Raw genomic sequence first — 18597 nt, 5'->3', positions numbered from 1 at the left:
GAAAACAGCAACAAAAGCAAAAGTAAACACCTTCGCAGATCCATCATCGCCACATTCAAATAAACAATGGACAAGTCCTCGAAACAACTTACTGAATTTTTGAACGACTAAAAAGTAACAATGCCCAGAAAAAAAAAAAAAAAAAAACCTCTAAAATTGTATAATTTATAATCTGTGGGCCTTTGGAAAGAATGACAAGAGCCAAGAGGTGAACTTGGAAGGGTCCGTAAGATTAAGAAAGAGGGCAAAAGACAGTTTAGTTGAAAACAATGATACAGAAAAATTAACGGAAAAAGGACAAGGACAATGGTAGCTAAAATTATAGATTATAAACCTTACGACTCATAATTTAGGTTGATTCTTGGAAACATCTTTCTCCGTGTGGGGTTGAGGTGTTGTGTCTGAAAAGGAGTGTGTTTATGTTTGTTTTCCGCGTCCGAAAAGGAAGAAAAGAGAAGGTTTTGTACAATTCATGTACGTCACGATTTGTTCTCTGTATCTATCCATTTATCTACGTCTCTCTTTGAATAGAAGATTAAGATATACATGCACAAGTTGACACAGGTTGTTTTTCGTAAAAGAATTCTGTGATTTAAGTGAAATTCACACAAATCCTTCTCAACCTATAAACCTATGTTTGACCCCATTTAAAAATAAATAAATTAAAAAAAATTCATTTTTCTAATATTATATTTCAACCTAATATTTGTTCATAAAATAATTTTACATGTAAAAATCATTTTTTTATAATTACACATTTTCCAAAAAATCACTATTTCAAAATATATTTTCTTATCAAAACGAGGGTCAAAGAGGGGCTAAATATATTGTGAATCTTGTCTTGGTTCTTTTTTCTTTTGTTGATAGCACCCTTCTCAACCCAAGTTTTCGAGTGACGATAGTCCCTTACAATTAGATTCAATCTATTTGAACATTTCTTATCGAAAAGACTACAATATTCATAATAATAAATTCCCTCGTGCTACTTGAAACAATTGTCGAAAGATTCCACGTTGAACTTCACTTTAATTTTCGTTAAAAGTAATTTATGATAATAATCTTTGTAGTTCTTAACTTAGCCTCTATTTGATAATCATTCGTTCGAGCCTCTCTTTTAATCATAATCATTCTTGACCAAATATTTTCACAATAAAATATTTTTCACGAAAAACCCAATTATTTTCTCTACCTTTTACCTAAATATTTTCCAAAAAATTACTATTCAAAAATAAAGTTTGGGGAAGAAGAGGGGGGAGGGGGGGGGGGGGGGGGGGGGGGGGGGGGGGGAAGACAAAAAGGGCTCAAAATGGAAGCAAGTGAAAGTTCAGGTACCAAGTTGCAAATAATCCAAAGATGAGACGAGTGATGGAATGATGATTTCAAAATAATAGGGGCCAATTGGCCATAACATTTTCAGAAAATCGATTTTCAACTACACAAGAATGTTCTAGATTTTTAGTCAAAGATGGTGATCTATTTTTGACCTAGTAAACTTTTGAATTCAAAAAGAGCTACTTCTAGTAAAATTGTATCCCTTTTTGTTATCTTTCTAATACACTTTGAATTGCTTCAATTGGATAATGGAAGAGAAAATTACGGCTAAAATACCGAAAGCTGTCTGGCAAGAGAACATTATAACTATGCGGTTGCATAGTTTAAAATTTATGCAACTGCATGGTTATTTTCAAAGAATCACAAAGGCATTTGTTGTTTATCTATGTGACAATCTTGGTGAAGCCACGAAGGAACTCAATCGGTTTTGGTGATTTCAACATCCTTTAATTAATGTAATCTAGTATTTTCGTTGTCAAACAATTTTTGGTTTTAAATATCCATAACTTGAATGTGATTTGACATTGGTTTAACATTTTTTGGATTTTTGATAGATTCAATCATGTTTTTTCTATCAAACAATTGAAATATTTGTTGAATTTTAACTTTAATTAATAATGTTATTGGTGTGATTCTCTACTGCTTTACGCTCAATGTATATGGTCGCTTTTGAATTTGATTCAATAATTAAATGTGGGAATGTATTTTAGGAAATTTAATCTTAGAATTATTGTTGAATTGGATTGGTGCTTTAAGTCATATTTTCCAATTAGAGAGTTAAGTTTAACATTTTTAATTGAGTTATAAGGATGAATTGATAATGTTGAATGATCCAAACCAATTGAGAGAATTTCGACACTTCACTATTTCACGCATTGATATTTAAATTTCATTCCTATCAATAAATAAACCCCACTACACATTTCGAGAGAACATTCACCTTTTGGATTCTTTGAGTGATTTTCTATCTCTTTGTGCAAATCGGCACCCCAAAGCTGTACTACCACTACCACATTATTCCTTGGACGTAATCAAATTTTTGCCCTATTGCCGGAGAGACGGTACAAGTAATCAAGGGATCAATTGAAAAAGGGTAATATCCTTCCTTTACTTTATTTTTACTTGATTCAATTTTTCTCATTGTTATTATTTTATTTATTTATTTTGTTTTAACACATTTTTGTTGTTTTTGGTGTTTTATGCGCAGGAATCGAGGCGATCAAGGGAGTTCTACTGCGGAACCTTTTACCAGGTTCGAATCTCTCTATAACCTTTTCTTTGATACTGCATCTATTGCCACGAACACTACATTATACAGCACCATGTCTGTTAGTGAACACGGATAGGACTTTATTAGATTATATTCATTCCACACGTACATCCACACCATAATGCATAATGTTTCCACCTAATATGCCACGTATGGAGCTTAAACCAGAAATGATTAAACTTCTCCCACTTTTCAGGGACTTGACAATGAAAATCCGTACATGCACATTAGAAAATTTGAGGAGGTGGTTGCAACCTTCATTATTAAACATAGTGCAACAGATGCAGTCAGGCTTAAATTTTTCCCATTTTTACTTAAAGAAAGAGCAAAAAGCTAGCTATATTCGTTGAGACCATGTTCGATTGGCACTTGAGCCGAAATGACTCAAACATTTTTCAAAAATTATTTTCCCCATCATAAAACTAATGCCCTTAACAAACAAATTTTCTCATTTATTCAAAAGGATAGCGAGACCTTATACGAAGCATGGGAAAGATATAAAGAACTACAAGCCCTTTGCCCCCACCATGGTTATAAGAGTTGGCTTATAGTGAGTTATTTCTATGAGGGATTAACACCTAGGGAGTGTCAATTTGTTGAGATGATGTGTTATGGTGATTTCTGGCAAAAAGATCCGGAGGAGGCAATATAGTATTTAGATGAGTTAGCTGAGAACGCTCATACTTGGATTGGGCCTAGTGCCACTAAAAGTACTAATAGGTCACGACCCACAGAAACCCCACTAGCACATATATTTATTATCTTAGAGGGGAGGATAGCCTTATAGACAAAGCGAAAGCCCTCGCTAGAGAACTTGAAACCTTGCGTGCTAAGGACTCGAAGCCTATACAAATTATTTCCCATGTTGAATCCCTAGGACCATGTTTTGTGTGTGGTGGAGTAGATCACCTAGCCCAAGAATGCACCATTTTGACTGAGATGAGGGGGGTTTATGAGGAACATTTTAATGCCTTAGGTATGTACAAAAAGCCTTACTTTTCTTTCTCTAAAACTTGAAATCTAGGGTGGTGGAATCATCCTAATTTCAGCTGAAAATCTAACAACCAGCAACCTGCACAATTGAATAGAGCGTACACTACACCCTCATATGAACCCACGTCTTCTAAGAGCTCGAAGATACCCTACATGCATTCATAGAGGTACAAAGTAAGCCAAATAAAAATTTTGAGACTATGATCACTAAAGTAATTGAGGAAAACAAGGAAATGAAAAATCACATGTCTAAATTGACCAACGCCTTAGTTGTAGGAGAATGTGGGAAATTTTGAGCTCAAGCTTAACCAAATCCTAAGGGACAACATATGGCACAAACCACAGGTTTGGGAGAAAACAATCTTAAGGAAGTGAATGCCATCGCCACTCGATCTGGAAAGGTTATAGAACCAACTCCAAACCTAGGAAAAATGAAAATGAGTCTAGTGAGTCTAAAGAAATTAGCCCTAGTGATGAGGTAGTCGGAAATCCATCTAGAGTGCCCTTCCCTCACGTTCTTATATATACCACAATGTCAAGAAAATTGCTTTCTGGACTGAACAAGTGAGCGTTGTGATAGAACTTAGGATCCTACCGAAATATAAGGACTCTGGCTGTCTTACTATTTCTTGCATTATCAGGAACCATGAGTTTGCACAAGCTCTTTTTTATTTAGGAGCTAGGGTCAATCTCATGCCCTATGCAATATACCTGTTGTTAGGTCTAGGTGAGATAAAACCCATTTCTATAGTTCTACAATTAGTTGATCGGTCTACTATAAGTCCTAGGGGAGTAGTTGAGGATGTGTTAGTTCAAATTGATAAATTTTACTAAAGGTTGATTCTAAAATTCCTCTCATTCCTAGTAGACATTTTCTTACCACAACTAACGCTCTTATAAATTGCAGAAACTATCTAATGAAATTATCTTTTGGGAATATAACTTTAGAAGTCAATATTCTTCCCATCACTAAGCAACCAATGGAAAATGATGAGTGTCATTACACATATATGATTGAGACACTCACTCAAGTAGAAGCACTTACAACTACTAATTCTGACCCCTCGAACTTTTTTCTTTTAAATTCTGCAATTCGAGCAAGTCTTAATAGTGAAGATTATGTTAACATTTGTCCTATTTTCACAAAATTTCAGGATTATGGGACATTACCATGGCAACCTAAGTTTCAAGAATTGCAAGAAAGGACGTGATATGATCCGGGTTGCGTACTAAACTACTAAGAATTTGATTATTGGAAGAAAGCCCTAGTGCAAAGTTTAAGTTTAATTCTATCCAACAAGCCATGCAAATTACATGTTCGAGCTAAGTTCGAGACTTCGAAGGAGTTCATAAAGATGGTCATTTATAGGTTTGAACAACTGAGTCCAAAATCTTGAAGAGAACAAGTTCCATGATTGACGAGAAGAGACTAAGTGCAAAGTCGAGTTTGATCAAAGCTAATAAAATCATGCAATTAAGTGTCGAGATTATGGAGTCCAAAATAATAAAGTTCACATGTCAAGGAGTAACTTTCATGCTGGGGTTGAGAGCCGAAGAGAATTGGATTCAAAGTTTTGGATGATATATGGAAAGTGTGGATTAAAACGGGCATAACTTTCAGCTTGGGTGTCGAATTTTCATCCATGAGTACAATCTGGAATGTCACAAAATTCTGCACATGAAAAAGTTGTTATTGAAATTTAATACTATGGGACCGCATAGTATAAAAGGCATGCGATCGCATAGACATTCCCGAGACCAAATTGAAGGATTTCAAGTGAACTATGCAATTGCATTGGATTATACTATGCCACCGCATAGTGTAATTTTGGCCAAAAATTCTCCTTTTCTGCGATTTTTCATATTTTGCTAGATTTTATTTTTATTCCATATATTTGTAATCTTGGACGAATAATGCACGATTTTACTAGATTTTTTTAGGATTTTACAACTAGTATAAAAATAGGAATTCTCTTCATTATATTGATACATTAAAAGACTTTTCACATGAATTAATTAAGATTTTCTCTTGCTAAGCTTTGCATCAATTTTGTTTCTTGATGGAACAATAATACAGAACTTATCAAGAATTTATTCCATGTGGCGTTCAAAACATCGGGTTGAATCTTTAAAGTGTGTAATCAAGGGGTCTTTTAAGTAACGTTCTTGCTGGAATTTATGGTTCACTTTTTCTTGGTTCAAATCCAAAATTTTGGAAGATATTCGTAAGCCTTGTGATCAAGAGGTTATTCGTTTAATATACGTTCGGTTGCTTGGTTCATTGTTCGTGGGTTAATTCCTAAACCTTGATCATATTTGGGCATTCTTGGGATCCGGTGTCAATTCTTTTAGGTTAGATAGCGGCCGTGCTAACAAGGTTCGCACCATTCGGTATCATAGCTAAGGCACCAAGATCGAGGTTATATCCATTTTTTTATTTTTTTATGGAGTCTTTTGTTTTCCATATTTTTTTTTCTTTTGTTTGTCGTGTTTCTTGTAATTTTTCTATTTTGTTGAATCTTTGATTCTTTGTCAAGTTTTCTATCTAGAGAATAAAAAGAGTAAAGAAAAGTGTCAAAGTCGAAAATTAAATCAACATGTTGAAGGATGTAATGAGGAGATTTGAGAAGATGATTGAGGATATGAAAGATACAATAAATAGAATGGATAAGATTGATTCAAATTTAGCTACGTTGCATAAGGATCAACATGTTGAGGAGTCTAATATGCGGAGATGAAATAGATGGGAGCCTGAGAATAAAATTTATGATGCATATAAATATTGTAGTGATAGTGATTAAGATGCGTGGATTGAGGCTGCAATACGAGGAATGAAAAATGGAGGCGATAAGTTTGAAAGAAGGGATACGAATTATTATGGATATGGTGTTGATGGGGGTATGAAAATGACAATTCCAAAATTTAAGGGTAGGAGTGATCCTGATGCGTACGTAGCGTGGGAAGAAAAAATAGAAGTGATGTTTGAGCGCTATAATTACTCTAAGGAGAAAGAGTTGAAGTTAGTTGTGAGCTCATTCGTGGATTATGCAGTAACTCGGTAGGATGAATCGACAACATCTAGGCGAAGGAATGGTAAGAGGCGTATTGAGACTTGGGATGAGTTGAGGCATATTATGAGGAGATGATATACGCTAAATTATTATAGAAGGGATCGGCGAGAAGTGGAATTTAGGGAGAAGCTTAGCAGATTTATGGGGATGAGTATCCAATGGGAAAGAAAACACCTTTTGTGAAGTGTATGGGTAGTACATCAAGAGTGTTGAATTAAATTATAGGCAGAAATTAGCGGAGATTTGTGACATACTTAATTCTAAAATTGATCTTCTGAAGGCGCAAGAGAGTAAAAGTAAAAATAGTTTGGTGGTTGATTGTGAGAAAAATGGAGAAGACCTATGAGAGAGTGAAAAAGACGAAGTGGTTAAAATGGAAGTGGAGTCACGGGATGAAAGTGAAGAAGAGTCTTTAGAGGTAAATGAGGATTTGGAAGCAAACTTGAATGAAAAGGAGAGTGGAGCTGAGAAGGCATTGGTGATAACTAACAATTCCCTCCCTATTTTTGCTATTTCTGTTTTGCAGGTTAACGAAGACTTGATTCCTGAAAATAAAACTATTGAAGTACCACCTGACCCGAGAATCGAACATCAGTTTGTAATTGGTGGAGGAAACTAATCAACAATCGCATCTTGACTTAGAGATATCTTATTTGCCGAAAATTGAATTTGTTATTCTCGAGGAGACAAAGAAATTTCAAATGCATTGGATGGGATTTATGTGCAAGGATTCATATGCCATGGGTTGAAGGACAAAGCTAAATTGAAGGAAAATATGCATTTTTTAGAGGTGACATTGTTGCAATTGCCTAGGGCGAATAAAGCAAGGAAAGTGCATTGAGTTTCATCAAGTAAATTTCTTCTTGGAGTATTTCAAGCTCACAAAAGGAAACCGTTGAAACATGCACACTTTGATCTATATCAAGGAGATTGGGTTTACTTACGGAAGAGGCGAATACGAAGTCAAAAGAGGTCCAAATTGCATCTGAGAGAAGATAACTCATTTCATGTGCTTACCATGATCAACGACAAAGATTACAACTTGGATCAGGATTTGAGGACGAATCCTTTCGAAGAGAGAGGGAATGATATGATTCGGGTTGCACACCAAACTATCGAGAATTCGATTATTGTTGGAAGAAAGCAAAGTGCAAGTTTAAGTTTAATTCTAGCCAACAAGCCATGCAAATTAAGTGTTCGAGCTAAGTTTGAGACTTCAAAGGAGTTGATAAAGATGGTCATTTATATGTTCGAATATCCGAGTCCAACATCTTGAAGTTAACAAGTTCCATGATTGGCGGGAAGAGACTAAGTGCAAAGTCGAGTTTGATCAAAGCTAACAAAATCATGCAATTGAGTGTCGAGGTTACAGGGTCCAAAATAATGAATTTTATATGTCAAGGAGTAACTTTCATGTTGGGGTTTAGAACCGAAGAGAATTGGATTTAAAGTTTCAGAGGATATATGGAAAAATGAGTAGTGTGGATTAAAACGGGCATAACTTTCAACTTGGATGTCGGATTTTCGTCCATGAGTATAATCCGTAATGCCAAGAAATTTTGCACATGAAAAAGTTGGTATTGAAATTTAATACTATGCGACCGCATAGTATAAAAGGCATGCAACCGCATAGACCATTCCTGAGACCAAATTGAAGGATTTCATATGATCTATGCGACTGCATTGAATTATACTATGTGACCACATAGTGCAATTTTGGGCAAAAATTTTCCTTTTCCGTGATTTTCCATATTTTGATAGATTTTTTTTATTCCATATATTTGTAATCTTGGACAAATAATGCACGGTTTTACTAGATTTTTTTAGGGTTTTACAACTAGTATAAATATAGAAATTCTCTTTCATTGTATTGATACATTAAAAGACTTTTCACATGAATTAATTGAGATTTTCTCTTGTAAAGCTTTGCTTCAATTTTGTTTCTTAATGGAACACTAATACCGAATTCATCAAGAATTTATTTCTTGTGGCATTCAAAACATCGGGTTGAATCTTTGAAGTGTGTAATCAAAGGGTCTTTTAAGCAACGTTCTTGCTTGGTTTTTGGGTTCATATTTTATTGGTTCAAAAATAAAATTTCGGAAGATATTCGTAAGCCTTGTGATCAAGAGGTCATTCGTTTAATATACGTTCGATTGCCTGTTCATTGTTCGCGGGTTAATTCATAAACCTTGATCGTATTTGTGCATTCTTGGGATCCGGTGTCAACTCCTGTGGGTTAGATAACAACCCTGCTAACTGGATCGCATTAGGATGGGAGGACAGCATCTATCAAGCACTGAGAACCTAAACCAGAGTTGAAACTGCTGCTTCCAAGACTCAAACACGAATTTCTTAGACCAAGAGATACTTTTCCTGTAATTATATCTTCAGAATTGGATGCATTGCAATGTAAGGAACTTTAGAACATTCTGAATGAGCATAAATCTGCATTAGGCTGGACCATAGCTTACATTAAGGGTATTGGTTCTCTAATTTGCTCACATAGAATTCACCTAGAGGAAGGAACAACCCTTAAAAGAGACCCACAATGTAGGCTAAACCCTACGATGAAAAAAGTTGTAAAAAATGAGGTGCTAAAACTATTCAATGTAGGTGTCATTTACCCGATTGTAGATAGTAAATGGGTCAGTCCTACAAAAGTAGTCCTTAAAAGTCAGGTGTCACTGTGGTGAAAATGAAATAGGTGAAATGTACTCCACAAAAACAGTGACTAGATGGCGTATATGCATTGATTATAGGAAGTTGAATACTACTACCCGCAAGGACCACTTTCCCCTTCCCCTTTTAGACCAAATTCATGTGTAGCTGGCCATCCTTTTATTGTTTTTTGGACAACTACTCTAGTTACTATCAAATTGAAATAGCTTTAGAAGACTGGAAAAGACCACATTTACTTGTCCCTTTGGTACCTATGCATTTCATAGAATGTCATTTGGACTTTGTAATGCCCCCGTTACATTTTAAAGATGCATGACAAGCATATTTAGTGAAATGGTAGAGGATTGCATGGAAGTCTTCATGGATGACGTGACTATGTTTGGAGTCTCGTTTGATGCATGTCTGTTGAGTTAGAAGAGAATCTTAACCCGGTGTGAGGAAAAAGGTTTAGTTTTAAATTGCAAGAAATATGATTTTATGGCACCTTCAAGAATTGTCTTAGGACACATAATTTCTTCTAAGGGGATAAAAGTCGACAAATCTAAAATAGAACTAATCTCTAAATTGCCTATACTTAAGACGGTGAAGGTTATCGGATCATTCCTAGGTCATGCAGGTTTTAATTGGAGGTTTATGCAGAAATTTTTCATCCATATCTAGACCGTTGTGTAACCCTCTAATTAAAGAAGTCACTTTTGAATGGACCTCAGAACGACAATTTTTTCTCGAAGAAATCATGAATCTTCTAGGATATTATTAAGGATCTCATCGAAAACTTACAGCAACTTGCCAAACAAAGGCTAAGAGAAAAAAAAACACAGGTGGACAAAAAATATTCCTTTTTTTTCTTCATCCTTTGCATTGGAAGAATAGACTAAAAAATTGATATGATTCAACCTCAGACCCATTTAAATGTAGCAGATAAAAGCGGGGCTGGAGAACTTGGATTCCTGACCCAATCAATCCAAAATTCCTTTATTTATCATTTGTTTCCCTTATTTTTTCTACCGCTAATGAAAAAGGGATAGGATAAATATTTGGGGAGTTAAATAGGCTTTTTGGGGATAGAGGGACTTGAACCCTCACGATTTTTGACCTATTGCTCATGCAATTTGGGATCCTCATTTTGGTCAACTGGCTGTGGAAGCTTTTACTCGAGGCATTTAAAACACTGATTAATGAACTCACTTCAGCACTTGTAATGCAACCACCTTATTGGACATTACCGTTTGAAATTATGTCTGATGCTAGTGATTATGCAGTAGGTGTTATACTTGGACAATGAACCGGAGGTAAGCCTTTCGCAATTTACTATGCCAGTAGAACTCTAAACATTGCTCAAATGAACTATTCCACAAATGGAAAAGAGTTACTAGATGTAGTCTTTGCACTTGATAAGTTTCGATCTTATTTAATTGGCTCTCCTATTACAATTTTCACCGATCATGCAGCCCTTAAGTATCTTCTTATAAATAAGAATGCTAAGGCACGTTTAATACGGTGGATTTTGCTTTTACAAGAGTTTGACACCACCATCAAAGACAAGAAATGAGTTGAGAATGTCCTAGCAGACCATTTGTCAAAGCTGATCTTTGAAGACAATACAAACACCTTGCCAATCAGAGATGAATTTCCAGATGAGAATTTATTTTTTGTTTTTTCTCTATCATGGTTTGCTCACATTGTAAATTACTTGGTTGCAGGTGAAATCTAAAAAGAGTAGAGTGCACAGGATAAGAGAAAGTTCTTGGTTGAGGTATGTAATTTTTACCAGGGTATTCATGTTTATTTAAGTACTGCACTGATCAAATCTCGAGATGTTGTGTTGCCAATAAAGAGATACCCAACATACTTAATTGTGGTGGCTATTTTTCTATTAAAATGACCGCGGCAAAAATTTTACAATGTGGTATTTACTGGCCCACCTTGTTTAACGATACTAATGCTTATTGTAGATCTTGTGAAAGGTGCAAAAAGCTAGGTACTGTGTCTCGACAGAATATGATGCCTTTAAACCCCATTTTGGTAATAGAAGTATTGATTGTTGGGGAATTAACTTTATGGGACCTTTTTACCTTCTTTTGGTTACCTATATATTATTGTGGTAGTAGATTATATGCCTAAATGGGTAGATGCAGCTGCTTGTAGGGTTAATAACAATAGGGGCACACACTTTTGCAACCATTCATTTGAGGCGCTAATGAAAAAGTATGGGGTTATTCATAAAATTTCCACTGCTTAACACCCCCAAACTAATGGACATGTAGAATTGGGTAATAGGGATATTAAGCAAATTTTGGAGAAAATGGTGAACTCCAATCGTAAAGATTGGTTTGCAAGGTTAAATTATGCACTTTGGGCTTACCATATGACTTTTAAGACCTCTTTAGGCATTTAATCATATAGATTCATCTTTGCAAAGCCTTGCAAATTACATGTAGAACTTGATCACCGAGCCTATTGGGCTATTAAACATTTTAACTTCGACCTAGAAGAGGGAGGTAAGCCTATAAAATTTCAATTGACTGAGTTAGAAGAGTTGAGAAATGATGCTTATGAGAGTTCTAGAATCTACAAGGCAAAAATGAAAGCATTTCATGATAAAAACATTTAGCAAAAGATTTTTGAACAAAATCAAAATGTGTACTTGTATGATTCTAGACTCCATAAGTATTACGAGCTTTTGAACAATGGGGCGGTCAAAATTAAAGATCCTAATGATGATAGAGTGTTCGAAGTGAATGGACAACGTCTCAAAATAGCTTATGAACAATAGGTGCCTGCGGTGGAAGAAATTCTTTTTGCAGACCCGTTTACCATCCTTAACATCATTCAAGTTTGTCTTTTACTTTGTTTTTCTGTACATTTATTTTTAGACTTCTTAGTATATCTTGCATTCATTTTTAGGTTTATTTTCATTCCTTGCATTATCCATCCGTTGAGATCTTTTCAGCCTTCTTATCCTTCAATCTTATGTTGATTCACTGCAGTATTCGGGTGATACCTTTCCGTCTTTTTATTTTTAAAGACATGTTTATGGATTGAGGACAATGTAACATTTAGTTGGGGGATGATCAATTTGAATTTTGTTGTGAATTGCATAATTAATTGTGTAATCCTTTGGAATTGAGAAGAAATTTTCGTTTGAGTCTCTAATTTTCTGCATGTCTATGCCCTTGAATTATAAAATATGCCACTAGGAGTTAATTTTGTGTAATGAGTGTCTAGATGTTCGACACTTGCTAAATCTTTTCTGTGCACACAAGCCTTGCAGTAAGATGATAATTTGACATATGTAGTTAAAGGAGTCTCTTGCTGAAATTTTCATGTGAGAATTAGTGAGGATTGAGAGCCATAATATACTAAAAATGTAATAGACAATAATTGATTTTGTGAATTGGAAACTTCTTTTGAGAATAACTGTTCGTGTGAAACCCGCAAGCATACGAGATCGTTGAGAAGTAATAGATTTAATGAGTTAAGAGTATCGTCCCACGATAAATAAAATTTAATTGAGTGTAACAGTCTTTAATTAGATTTAAAGTGAACAAATTAAAAGTGATTTTTGTGATTTTTAATTATTCTAATTTAATCTATGAAAACGTATAAAATGCGAATTTAAAATGTATACGGGAATAGTGTATTGGATTACGAATCTACCTATTATTATCTATTCCAATTCTTGACTACGTAGCTAGTTTCGCTCTTGCATTCTTCACAATCGATAATTCTATTGTAATTAATCTTCTTTTCCAAGACAAATTAAGTCTATCCTATTCACGACCCAACCCGACCCGATCCTATTCCTAGTCCAAATTCATATGAATAGAACGCATTCAATTTCATAATTATCTTAAAGATTGCACACGTGATAAATCTTATTCCTAAAATTTATTGCACGTATATTAATCATGCAGTGTTCTAAACCTATTGTGAGCCTCCCAACACTACAACAGGTAACTATATATTTAATTGGTGATCAAGCAATCAAATAATAAAATCAAGCACGGAAGATTAATCAACAATTGTAAGAATTTAACTAAACCACGTGTCTTGAATTAAAAATAAATAATGACGGGTTTCATCTTCATCCAATACATGAGAAAAATTAGCCTAACATAATATTGGAATTATATACATAAAATTGGAAAAACATTACCGATAAATTGATGAAACGTGATTAATTCCACAAATTTGCTCGACTTCTGCGCGAATGTAACCGGTTGTTTTCTTCTCTTATACTCCAAACTGCTCCAAATTGTGTGTGTTGTTTATTTATAAAATTCAGCCCAAGCAGCCGGCAATCTTCTCTCCAATTTCTATGAATTTTGACTACGTTTTTTGTCTATATCATAAAATCCAGCAGCCAGCTTGTATTTTATTCCAACTCCAATTCTCCCCAAAGCTGCGTGATGTGTGTATATATCTATATATCCCAGTTGGCTTGTGATCACCTCCAAGCAGCTTTCCAATTCTCTTCCTAGTCGGCAGTTACCTCCTCTCTCTCCCCAACAGCTGTGTATGTATATATATGATAAAAGACCAGCGGCCACTTTTTCCTTTTGGCAGCCACCAATTCCTTTGTGTTTTTTCCTCACCTTTTTTTTCTACTGCATGTGTAAGAATATATATATATATACACATACACACACACACTACAACCGGCAGCCCCTAGGAATCCATATTCTCATTCAATTTCAATCACTTACTACTAGTCAAAAAGGGGCCCAATTTGATTGATCTTTACTTTGGAGTCCTCAATTCTTCCATGCAATACAAGTTCTTCATTCTTTCGTCGACTTTTATCCTTCAACTTTTATTCCGACGTGGTTTAGTCCACAAACTTCTATTTAATAGTCAATTGATCATTTTCTTTCCCAATTGCTTCAAAACGGGCCCTTCACTAAAAACAAAAGAAAATTAACCTAAGTTAAATAGAAATCAATAATTTGATGACTTAAAAGTTTAATAATGTGGTATAAATAAATACACAAATTACGCTTATCAATAACATTACAAGATCTATAGTAAGATGGTGGATCATACTTGGGAAATGATGACAGTCAACTTAGGATTGAATTTGCGCCTTTCAAGCCAATTTTTCTTATGATTTTAACACCCTAGTAGCCACTTTGAGCAATACACATATATAACCGTTACTTTCTATGCACCAATGTTATCCATACCTCCTCACATTGGAAAATAGCCCATAAACATCTTTTTCTATCTTTTATGCTTCAAAGTGTATAGTAGATATTGAATGTTCATTTGAGAAGAATATTAACGAAGAAAGTGATAAGAGTTGATAAGTGCTCGGGTGAAGCGAGAAAACACAAAAGAAGGGGAATTTGAAAAAAAAATGAAAAAAAAGGCGAGAGAATAATGAGAAATGAAAAATGAAAAAGGGGGGAAAATGAAGAAAAAAGGGGGAAAATGGGGAAAAGAAAAAGAGGATTGGAGTTGGGAATTTAAATATTGAGAAATGTACGAATATAAAGGATGAGATCTATTGAAATACTTGATGAAATGTCTAATTATGTACTTGGAAGTCCTTGAATTCTTTTTGTCCCTCTTTTCTTATAACCCAACTTAATTCTCATTACAACCCTTTTGCACTGGCTGTTTTAATCCCAAGTAGGATTGTGGTAAGAAGTTGATGAATTTTCAATTGATAATGTGCCTATCATGTGATCAATGTTTGCTTGTTACTTGTTCATAAATGTTTAAGCTTCCATGTTTTGAGTTAGTATCTTTTTCAACTCCGTAGAGGATAACCCTGCACTAAACACTTTCATACCTGTGAGTTATGGGACTGAACCTTTAGCTCGAGACATACTTGATGTTGCATGTGTTACGATTTGTGATAAGATGGCTATGGCTTGACACATACTCACATATTTTGTAAGTGTTTTTGATATCATGATGATCTTGACATTGTTAACCTCTTATGGTGTTGAGTTTGAAAAGGGTATGAATTGTGATTAAATTGGAACTTAACAATTTAAATTGTAGCATCACCCAATCGTTTATTTGTCTTATTTTGCATTAGATAACTAGAGACTAGCAATAAGCAAGTTGGGGGTGTGATAATATCACAAATTGTTAAATAATTCATCCATTTATTCTTATATTATTATGATATATTGACGCTTAAATGCACTAAGTATCATTATATTTTGATTTAGATTACAAATGGATGAATATAGTGGAATTTGAGAGAAAAAGAGCGAAAACTGATCAAAATGGAATGAAGTGAAAGTTTAGGGACCAAGTTGCAAATAATTCAAAGATGAGACGGGTGATGGAATGATGATTTCACAATGCTAGGGGTCAATTGGTTGCAATGAGAAGTCAAAAGAAGTGAAATATGACCATAACATTTTCACAAATCGATTTTCAACCGCACAATAATGTTTCAGATTTTTAGTCAGAGATTTTGATCTATTTTTGACCTAGTAAAATTTTGAATTGGGAAAGAGCTATTTCTAGCTAAATTGTTGTAACACCTTGAAAGTTTATGGCTCTAGAAATTTTAGGTTTAATCAAGTTTTTATGCAAGTAAATTAGCGATGCCTAAAAGCTAATTTGGATCTATATGAATATCTTTATAGTTGAGGAAACAAAGTGGAAACAAATATAAATTTATACTTTTATTTAATTATGTCAAAATGGTTAACTATTGGTGGAGTTGATTTTCCTATCAATATTAGGCTCTTTTCGAAGTTCGAATTAAATGATGAATTATAAGCCAGTAATAATAACTACTTAGTAAATAAAATTAGTTATCAATTTAGACCATATTACTATAACAATATCAGACTTATCTGATAGATTATAATTAATTTCATGTATATTTAGATAAAGTTAATTTGGACTAAATTACGTTAGAGCGATCAAGATTTGGGGATTAATTGACGTAGCAATTAGGCTTGTCATTATCCATATCATGATTCCCTTATTATTTAGTTATAGTAGGATTTGGAGTTAGCCATAATTAGGCAAGAGATTATGTGATAAGTCCTAGTGAAATTAAATTCCATGGAAGCTTTCTGCTCTTGGTCGGTTTGGTTAAAAGATGATAATGGCTACTTTTGTGGAAATTAAATAAGAGTTCTATTAGTTATTTAAACTGGTTGTTCGCATTAAATAAATTAAGCCTTATATCCAATGCAATTAAGAGTCCAACTTATCTTAATGTGTGCATAATGATAATTTAATCAGGAATAAATCAATTCAAAGAAATGTATTTAGAATGTATTTTTAATGTATCTTTTAATATAATTAGCAAAAAGGTTATAATATTTTATTATATAATAATCATGTTTATCTTCATAATTTAAAAAAAAAAAAAATAGAGATTGAATAATACCCAACTCTGTTTTCCAAATGAAATCCATCATATCAAAGGTAGTTTTGTCCAATGAGTATACGTTATAAAAAAAAGGATTGTCTTTTAAGATAATTAGGAAAAAAAAAATATATATAATATTTTATTAACTTGAAAAATGATTTAATCATATCAAATCTCTGCCTTTCCATTTGAAACCCAGTACATAGCAAAAAAAAAAAAAAAATTTAGTTTCCTCTATTTGTATACACGTGTTGAACACATGTATATAGTTTAGTTTTCTCCTACATTTGTACGTGTTGGATATAATTATATATAATGTAATTTATCTCTGTTTTAATCCTATTACTTGTGTTATCCTTAGTTTAACAATGATTACTCTTGATTTATAATTATCCTTTATATAATTTGGATAGATTTCAACCTTATAGAGGGTAAAAACTAATACAATTCCAACCCTTATCAACTACTTTATGTTGCCTATAAATACGAATGCCATACACATATTTTACCAAGAACACCATTCCTTTAACTTTGGTTCTGTTCTTTAAATTCAGTAGCTTCCTTGCTTTTACTGTCCATCTATTCCACGCACATACACGGTTTCTCAATTTCAAAGGCACCAAAACTCCTTTTTCCTTTTTTTTTTTTTACTATAAATATTCTGCAAAGGTCAAATTGTTGGAACATATTTTAGAAGCACAAAGCCGTTCTCCTTCTTTAATTACGCGCAAGGAAGTCGCAGAAGTCTGGAAATTGAAATATTCTCTTGGATTATTCTTTCAAAAATTTATTGATCTGACGAGGTAGGATACTATGTGCAAGTGATTTATCCTTGCAATATTATAATTTTTTTTACGTGATTTATTTCATGAAATGTTAATTGACCTGCGGGTCCTTATGAAATGAAATGTGAGATCTCCTTCGAGTCATCTCAAATATGTTAGAGTATTCGATTGATCACCGATTGCTCTTGATGGAATGATGGTATGGAATGTTGTAAATTCATGTTTTAAAAGTTATTATATTGTTTGGACGCATGTATCATACTGAGTAATACTCATTCCTTCAATTTTAACATTCCAGGTCAGATTGGTCAACGTGGATGGTGGCTGAGTGGTGCGCAGGTTGCCAAGTAAAAGAAATTTTTTTAGGAATCCATAATAAATTTGTTAAGACATTTTATGTTTCTCTTTAATTCCATTCATGACACTATGTTTATTTGATTCAGTGTTTGAGTTTCAATAAATTAAGGTTTTAAGTTTTAAATTTTATTTCTGCTTGATGTATGATTATGGAATGATATCGGTAACTCCTCAAATTTAAGTCAATGAAATCTGGGGCGTTACAATTGTAGTCCTTTTTGTTAACTTTTCAATACACTTTGAATAGTCTCAATCGGACATTGGAAGAGAGAGTTACGATCGAAATACTGAAAGCAGTCCGATGGGAAAACATTAAACTATGCAATCACATAGTTTAAAATGTATGCGACTATATGGTTATTTTTAGAGAATCACAGGGCCATTTTTTGGTGAACTATGCGACCATATTGGATTGTACTTGCGGCTGCATTGTACAATCCCGGCGTAAATTTTGTGGTTTCCTAATTCTATCCAACTACTTATAGTAACTTAATCTCCCATAACTTTTAAGCCCTAAATCTCTCCAAAACGCAAGAGAATGCCCCCATACACTTTTCTCTCATCTTTGGCACAAGAAACTCCATGGAGAACTAACAATCTTGGTGAATCCACGAAGGAACTCAATCGATTTTGGTGATTTCAACATCCTTTAATTCATTTATAGTATTTTCATTGTTAAACCATTCTAGGATTTAAATTTCCATATCTTGAATGTGATTTGACATTTGTTTAATATTAGATTTTTCATAGATTCAG

General features: G+C 33.9%; 1 long non-coding RNA gene and 1 pseudogene across 1 annotated transcript; both read left to right on the top strand.

The window, feature by feature from the left end:
• Positions 1-10690: 10690 nt before the first annotated feature.
• The window catches only part of LOC111370006, a 75619-nt pseudogene continuing 67712 nt past the window's right edge, over positions 10691-18597 (top strand).
• On the top strand, positions 17584-17965 carry LOC111370401. Its single transcript, XR_002698409.1, has 2 exons — positions 17584-17683; positions 17783-17965. It is a non-coding gene; the product is annotated as an uncharacterized LOC111370401 (long non-coding RNA).

The sequence above is a fragment of the Olea europaea genome, chromosome 21, assembly GCF_002742605.1.
Source record: "Olea europaea var. sylvestris chromosome 21, O_europaea_v1, whole genome shotgun sequence".
Lineage (NCBI taxonomy): Eukaryota > Viridiplantae > Streptophyta > Magnoliopsida > Lamiales > Oleaceae > Olea > Olea europaea.
Note: the sequence above shows the minus strand (reverse complement) of the source record. Positions and strands in the feature narration are given on the sequence as shown.